We start from the raw sequence: 9,630 nt of genomic DNA, 5'->3' as shown, positions 1-9,630 counted from the left end.
AGTTTTAAAATAATAATGATAAACATGCAATTTAATAAAATATGTCCCAACATAAATATCATAAAATGTATTTCATAAAATTAAAAAATGTTCAATGGTTTTCTTAGGATCGTCATTGTCCATGCGATCCCCTCACAGAGTACATAAGCCTTCTTGGATCGGTCCCCAGTCCACCATGCCATCACATAATCAATTCTTGCCCGTGGAGAGGAAAAATGGGGTGAGCTAAAGCCCAGTAAGGAGAAGCAAACCTCAAATATCCAAACCATAATATCATATCATAACAAGACATAGCATCATCATCATCATCATCATCTCATACAAAAAAACCTATGCGCACACTACGCATGTAAATGTGAGAGATACTATGAGGAAGCACTTGTGGTCCCCTCTACGACAACTATGGTCAAAATTGTGGCTACCTTTGTCCACCTTTTACCTTCCCAAGTACATGCCCTCAAACATTTAGCATAAAACATGCATTCCATATACATTAGCAATCAAGCAAACATGTTTAACCCCTTACCTTGGCGCGTGTATGGAGTCCTTGAAAAGAAGAGAGTGATCCTACTTTAATGATCAAAACATAAATATAAAATAAGAGCCTTATTGTAAGAACCAACATCATGCCCAATACCTATGCCACACGTCCAAACCCTTTTTGCATGGGCCATGCACAACATGCAATGAATCCATATTATCCAAATTTACAATCAAACTTAAACTTAAACAACCTTAAGTGAGCATAAACTTAAAAACGATAATAATAATGATACCTTTGGAGATCGAAAATCAAATCCTACCATTCCTTGAATCCTTGGAATTCAAACACCTCTAAACCACAAAACCACACTCCAATGACCACCAAGAAGAAAAGAAGAAACTCATAATTAAATTCAAACAAACTATCGAGATCTTACATTAACCTTTGATCCCTTTCTTCATGAACATTCCTGAGCCCTCCAGCCAGACCTTCTCCTTCTCGACCTCACCTTCTCTTTCGCTCTCTCATTCTTTCTCACGCTCACTTCTCCTTTCTTTTCTTCTTGTGTTGTGTGAAAATAAGAGTTAAGCTCTCTCTATTTATAGGCTCCAAGGCCACCCATCACATCCTCTCAATAATTGCTAATTGATTCCAATAACCATTGATTTGATCATATCATAATCATAATGGCATGAACCTAGTCCTCATTCTAGCCATGCTCTTCAAACCCTATCACCATCCATGATTTCCTAGAATCAATCACTGTTAAATCCTCTTAATCCTTTATGAACCTAGATTTACTCTTGCACTCTACATATGATTGATTTTCCATCATCAAATCCCATGAATGTCGAAATTCCCAAGCTAGAATCAAGAGACAACCCTTCCATTTATATCACCAAATAAATCAAGAGCAACAAGCATTGCTTGATTATAAAAAAATGGTTCTCTAAGGTAGCTATTGATTTCACTCAATCAAGAAACAAATCTTGCCATTCACATTGCCATCTTCTTTCCTTTGAATTTTTGAAAATTTCAGCTTGTATTTTCCTTTACATTTTGGAAAATTCAGCTTGTAGTGTGAGCAATAAATCCTCATTAATTCTCCACATTCTTTCAAGCATTAATCCACACAAATCACTAAGATCTTGCAACACTTCTCTTTCACACACACCACATGCCCAAGGCTTTTCAAGCATACACACATATAATTATATAAATAACTAACTAAATAAATAAGGAAGAACTAATATTGTAAATAAGATAGTAACTAATTAAACAAGCAAACAAGACAATAATAAAAGAATAAAAATAAAATAATTAAATTAAATAAACAAACAAAACAATAAATAATTAAATTAAAAAAATGTGTGTGCAGATATTACAATCTACCATCTTTAAAAGGAATTTCTTCCTTGAAATTTGACTTACCAAAAAGCTCGGGATATTTTTTTCTAATGTCATCCTCCAATTCCCAGGTTGCTTCGCTTGCTGAACAGCTCTTCCACCGGACCTTAACTAGTGGAATCTTCTTGAATCTCAGTTCCTTGATTCTCTTTTCTATGATTCGCACCGACTGCCCTTCATAACTTAGGTCTTATCTCAACTCTAATGGCTTGTAACACGTGGGATGTGTTTGACACGTACTTTCGCAACATAGAAATGTAAAATGTTGTGCGTATCTGCCAGGGCTGGTGGTAAAGCTAAGCAATAGGAAACCTGCCCAACCTTGTCCAGTATCTCAAATGGACCTATGTATCTTAGGCTTAGCTTAATCTTCTTCCCAAAACACATCACACCTTTCATAGGTGATACCCTTGGAAACACAAGGTCACCTACTACGAATTCAACTTCCCGACGTTTTGGATCTGCATAACTCGTACGTCTACTCAGGGTAGTTAGCATCATTTTTTAGATTTTCTCTACTGCCTCACTGGCTTCCCTAGCTACTTCGAGACCTAGTATCTACTTCTCACCTACCTCGTCTTAATGAAGAGTGGACCTGCACTTCCGTCCATAAAGCATCTTATAGGGCGCCATCCCAATAGTTGATTGGTAATTATTGTTATAAGAAAACTCCATTTGTGGTAGGTAGCAGCTCAAGGACTCTGAAAAGTCAAGTGCGCATGATCTTAGCATGTCATCGAAGATCTGAATCGGCCTCTTAGTTTGAGGATTAAATGTGATACTAAATTTTAGCCTAGTACCCATGGCCCTTTGTAGACTCTTCCAAAAATTTGAGGTAAAAATTGAACCTCTATTTGATATGACGAACTTTGGTACTCCGTGAAGTCGTATGATTTCCTTAACATACAGCTCTGGATATTGGTCTGCAGTATAAGTAGTCTTAACTGGAAGAAAATGTGCCGACTTTGTGAGTCGATCAATAATCATCCAAGTTGAGTCGTGCTGCTTTGTGGTTCTTGGCAATCCCACCATAAAAGTTCATGGCTATGTCTTCCAATTTCCATTCTGGGATACTAATAAGTTGTAACAACCTAGCTGGTCTCTGATGCTCGACCTTAACTTGTTGGCAAGTCAGGCAGCTAGCAACATATTCAACTATGTCTTTCTTCATTCCCAACCACCAATATAATGTCTTCAGATCGTTATACATCTTGGTAGACCCCTGATGTAGGGAATATGGTGTAGTGTGCACCTCTTTCATGATACTGTCCTTAATATCCTTGTCATCGTGCACACATATCCTGTGCTTGTAATGCATCATTGCCCCACTAGACATAGTGAAATTACAGTCGCCATCCTTTTGAATCAGCGCTTCTTGCTTTACTAGTGCCTTATCACCTTTTTGTTTCTCCTTGATCTGCTCCAATAAGGTCGATTGAAGGGTGAGGCTTGACATACTTTCAATAATTAGCTCAATTCCTGCCCTAACATTCTCATTTTGTAGTGGCATCTCTATCCCTCTAAATGCCGAGACGCTCCCATAACCGTGCCTACTCAGAGCATTTGCCACCACATTGGCCTTTCCTAGATGGTATAATATCTCGCAGTCATAGTGTTTTACCAGCTCTAAGTTGCCTTATGCTCAACTCTTTTTGAGTGAAGAAATACTTCCAAATCCTATGGTCTATGTAGATTTTGCACTTCTCCCCATAAATATGGTGCCTCCAAATCGTAAGAGAAAAAACATCAGACGCCAAATCCAAGTCATGATATGGTACCTTTGCTCATACTCCTTCCGCTTGTCTTGAGGCATAGGTTGCTACTTTATTGTGTTACATCAAAACATACCCCAATCCTAGTTTTGGATGCATCTCAATATACTCCAACTTCTCATTGTTAATATGTAAACAACAACACTGGACCTGAATAATCTTTTCCTTTATTTCTTGCTAACTACATTCACACTTTTCTGACAAGGCTAACTATGTCGTTTGCGAGTGACATTGGTTAGTGGCGTTGCCAACTTTGGAGAATCCTTCTATAATCCTCTAGAAATAGCTTGCTAGGCTAAAAAAAATTATAATATCGGCCGCGTTCTTTGGCCTCGATCAGTCTCCAATGACTTCCATCTTCGACGAGTCCACCATCACTCTTTTCTTGGAAACTATATGGCCTAGAAATGCCACTTATTCTTATCAAAATTTTCACTTCCTCAGCTTTGCATATAGTTGTTGTTCTTCAACATTACTTAATATCATTTGAAGGTGCTCCTTATGTTTGGCTGCAACCTTTGAGTATATTAGGATATCATCCATCAACGCTACTACAACTTGTCCAAATAATCTTTGAATACTTGATTCATTTAAATCAATGAATTCTGATGGGGGGTTAGTGAGTCCAAATGACGTCACTAAAAATTTATAGTGTCTGTACCAAGTCCTAAATGCAGAAATGTCCTCTTCCCTCACCTTTAACTGATGATACGCTGACCGTAGATAATTCTTTGAGAACTTTGCATATCCTTGTAATTTATCAAATAGGCCATCAATTTGTGGTAGAGGGTACTTGTTCTTAATGGTCGCCTTGTTGAGTTTTTTTTTGTAATCGATGCACATTCGCATGCTCCTGCCTTTCTTCTTGACAAACAATGATGGTGCGCCCCATGGAGAATAACTTGGTCTTATGATCCTTTTGTCCAATAACTCCTACAGTTATCGCTTTAACTTTGCTGGTGCCATTCAATACAGTGCCTTGGATATTGGTGGACTCTCTAGTGCTAGTTTGATTACAAACTCGACTTTTTCCTATTCGAAGCTGAATTTGTAGGTTTTATGGGAATACTTATGAGAACTCACATGCTTATTCAAACATCTTGAGGCTTTATTTGCATCTCCTTTGTCTTATCCAAAACATTCTTAAGGTATGTCTGACATCCGTTATGGATCATGTTTCTTGTCTTTGGTGCTGAGATAATCGGTGTTCGAAATTTTGACATTTTCCCCTTGAGATGAAAAACTCTCTGTCATCTAGCTTGAATACCACTGATTTCCCTCGATAGTCGATGATTGCTCCATACTTCTTTAGCCATTCCATCCCAAGAATTACATCGTAGTCCGTTATGTCCAATTCAATCAAGTTTTCATGAGAACTTTTATCTTTGATTGTGATTGGAACTGCCTGTAACCACCATAGATGATCACATGACGTTTCGATAATGTGTTGGGAATAATGCCCTTAAATCAATTGTAGTTGACAAATGTTTTAAATGAAATAAATAATTGAATTGAATTATTATATATATAGAATATGTATGATATTATGTTGATAATATTAAGTAAATATAAGAAAATTCCAAAGTTTATCTACGTAATCTTAATCTCATATTGGTATGAGAGGATCGAGATTAAGATAATAAACTTGAAATAATTCGCAGTAAAATAAAGCTATGAAATCTTTAGATTTATTACTGCTAGTACGGTTCGCTAGTATTATGAATACAAGTGACCTAGATCTGAGTCATTAGTGTAGTAGGACACTTTAGTGAAGGTACTTTCTATATAGTGATATATTGAACTGGACCAGATGTGATTTGTTAATACTTGTTTAAACATTGTTTCATAATATTAATCAAACACATCAAACGATGATCATATACACGATGATCTTAATCCTATGGTTACTATGAACTGCTATATATGTCATCTGATCATTTAATTCATGCGCTAAGGTTTGTTAGAATGATCAGGCTAAGAACAATTGTTTTGGGGACTCAATGATATATATGGTCGGGGACATAGTTTATCAAATTTTGAATCTATACCTTCTTATAGATTAAATAATGGTTCCCTATTGGGTTAACTTTTGGAACCGAAAAGGTTGTGAATGCTCACATCGCAAACTTTTTGTGACATAACCTTCACTAGTAAAGTCAATGGTACACTAGGAACAAGAAATAGTTAAAAGGGTAAAACGATAATTTTATTCCCTTTTAATTATTAACCATTAATAGAGGATTAATGTTGTATGTAATGATTATATAATGGACACTTTATTCTTTAATAAAACACTTTGTAAATATATATCTATAATTATCAAGAGTTCACTATCATATTTATAGTGGAGTAATCATGAGATTAATAAATGTAATTATTAAATCAAAGCTCTTTGGAAATTTGTCGAAATAATTACCTTGATATGGTGTTAATAAATGTAATTATTAGTAATCATGAGATTAATAAATGTAATATCAAGGTCCATAGGCCTCCAAGGTGGCTTTATCAACACCATATCAAGGTAAGAGTTGATATAAGGGTAAAACTGTAATTTGGAAATTTGAGATGAATTTTATTCTTTGGGTCAAATAAACAATCATATGATAATTGAGGTTGAATAATTAATTTGGAATTAATTATTAAATTTTCAAAAATATATTTATTTAAATATAAAATTTCGAAATATATATATAAATAAATAAATTAAAATTTGAAATTAATTATTTTATTTGAGTGGGAGAAAATAAAATTAGTAAGTCAAAATAGTTTTTGATTTATTGAATTTTAAAAGATGATGATAATGATGATCATCAATTTGAATTTTGAATTGAAAATTTAAATATTGAAATATGGTTGTGATCTTTTCCTTAAAAAGATAATACCATATTTTTTGGAAGGATTGATTTTAATTAAATAAATAAATAAAAGAAAAATTCAATATCCCTGAAAAGAGTGTAACACCTCGAAATTTTACTTAGTTAGATAGTAGTATCTTATGCTGTACTATTTTAGTTTTCGTGGATATTGGTTCAAGCCGGAAATTATTTGGAAACTTATAGAGATAGTTATGGATTTTATAAGTTTAGCCTATAGTTTGGAAATATTAATTTTATCATAAGGTTTAATTATTAAAGTTGGTCCTATAAATATTATTTATTATAACCTAAGATTTAGATAGAATAAGTAAGAATGTGACATTTGTTACATATATGTTTATTTAGATTATGCAGGCTCATTCCTTTTTATTTAGATTATGCAGGTAAATGACACATGGAAGGCGGGATGGATCTGATGTGGCTTTGGCATGTGTATTGGTCGAGGAGCTTAAAAAGTGAACTGATGGGATCGATCGAGGATGATGTTGACATTTGAGTCTTTTAACTATGTATTTATGATTTCCGCATTTAGTATTTGAACATTTAAATAAGGGTTTTGTTTTCTTTATGATTTTATTTATAAACAATGGGATCCTGTACTTTTGGATTTTCTTTATAATAAAGTCTTTATTATTGTATGCATGTATCCAAAAGATAGTAGTATATCTTAGTAGTTTTAAAGGTCCGAGGTCTTTAAATTAGTCGGGTCTTTACAGTTGGTACCAGAGCTACGTTTCATATGCATAAAGTCCTCCTTGATACACACACAAAAGCTCCGGATCTAATCGCCAATGTAAGTGTTTATGTTACGAATATTATGTTTATGTTAAAACTAACGTTTTAGTCATTATGTTTTCAGTCAAAATGAATGGAGATAGCTTATGTTTTCAGTCAAAGTTCTCCTTTAGTCATTATGGAACGAATATCCCATGACCTGTGAGGATATTTGTGCCATTAAGGCATTGTAAAGGATTAGAGAGCCAAGGGATACAATAGGTGTGCTAGAAAGAATCACTCAAAGATTGGTGATATTTCACAAGGAGATAGCTCACCTTCAAATCACTAGGAAAATTATGATGAGAGCCATGGAACAATATGTCCTAGTAATTAAGCATTTTAAAGAAATTCCTTTTGTAGTTTCAAAATTGGAAGAATTATGGGAAACTTTAGATAACGAGGATGACGTACCAGTAGCCATTAGATATTATTTTCTTACGCTTAGGTTTACTTATAGGTTTGAGATTCAATTTACCAATGAACAAAAGAATAATATCCTAATGAATATTCCCCATGGTAGATTCAAGGCTTATGATATTGATGATTATGAGGAAATAACTGATGATATTCTAGATGAAGGGTCAGATGTAGAAGATCTTGATTTTAAGAAATTTTACCATAAATATTATTAGTATTATTCTTTATTTATTTTGAATTATTATTATATTAAGTTTCCAATGAATAATTTTTTTTTTTGGTATGTATGAAATTTGAATTTATTTTATTTTTTGAAATCATAATTATTTTAGAATAAATTTAATAAATAATGACTGAATTCAGTGAGGGTGGATACAAATCAATGGATCGGGTTCTGTATTGAGAGTTTAGGGGGCCATAGTAGTGGGTGCGATTTTACTGATCCTAGCCCTTCCTCAATATGGTCAAATTTGAAACAACGAAAAGTTTCGAGCATGAGAATTTAGTCATATAGGGTGGTTAGAAACAGACTTACAAAATAATAAAGATGACCTAATAGTCTATGTATAGAAACACACTCTAATTTATAAAAATGACCTAATCAATTCCTATTATCATTATGATTATATTATTATATTACTATTATTATGAATAATAATGAAATATATAATATTTAATATATATATATATTAGATAAAAAACAAGATGAAAATAAGTCAGTGGTAATTCAGAAAAAGTTTCAGAATTTGTCAGACAAGAAATTGTCTTCTTCTTTTTCTTTTATTCTAACCCTTCTCAAGCCATAATCCAAGTTCTCATATGTTGAGATATACTTGTGATTTATAAATTACAAACCATTGTTCTCTATGTGCCCACACACATCTTGAGGTGTAGAGAATACTCAAGAAGATCGTGGGTTGAGTACTCAAAGTGTTGGATAGGAAGATCGTTATATATAAGAAAAGACTGAAGGACACTTGATAGGCTTTAAGAGGTAAATATTTCTGTCCTTGAATATTTGTATAAATGTGCATATGATATATATAAGTGTGTGTATAATTATATATGTTGCATGATTAATGATATTGCATATTAATGTTTCGGTCTGGATGTTTTCTTGAACATATAAATTGTTTATATGTGATATATGTTTGAATGGATGGATGTTTATATTGATGATTATAGATTCTTAAGGGATGTTTACAATGATGCTTTTGGGTTCAGGAATTGTTCTTAAAATTTCTAGATGAGAAATGTAAGCCAATTTTTTGAGGCATAGGAATTTTTTATTTTTTCTTTTAAAATTTATGGATAAAATTATGAGATGGCCCGAGCCCCAAGCACGAACCCCGAGGCCTGAGCCTTATGCCTGCACCCCACGCCGTGCCGCCGCATGTCTGCACCCGAGTCGTGCTTATGCACGCCTGCCCACACCATGCCCACCTGCACTAGCCGCGCCCCTACGCCCACGCTGTGTCGCAAGACCAGGCCAGTAGCGCCTCTGCGCCCAACTGTGCGCCCCTGCCAGCTCCACCCCGAGCCGTGCAGCCTCCACCGTCGGACCCTCTTGCTACCACCCATTATGGTGACACACCTAGGGTTTTTACTATACAAACCCTAATGTGTTGTTACAAAAATTATTTTAATTATTCATTTAATTAAACATATAAAATTGAATTAAAATTGTTTTAATTTGGAAATTTCTTTAATTGAAATAATATTGATTATTTTCCATAATTAAAAATGTTTCAATTATTCTCTTCCATAATTAAAATTGTCTTAATTAAATTATCCAAAATTAAAATTATTCTGAATTTTAATTTATTAAAATTAAATTGTTTAATTTAATTTTTTAATTAAATTACCCAAATTCAAACTGGGCCTTAGAAACTATTTG

This window comes from Humulus lupulus, chromosome 1 (genome assembly GCF_963169125.1).
Source record: "Humulus lupulus chromosome 1, drHumLupu1.1, whole genome shotgun sequence".
Taxonomy (NCBI): Eukaryota; Viridiplantae; Streptophyta; class Magnoliopsida; order Rosales; family Cannabaceae; genus Humulus; species Humulus lupulus.
The sequence above is the reverse complement of the archived record's forward strand: the minus strand, read 5'-3'. Positions refer to the sequence as shown.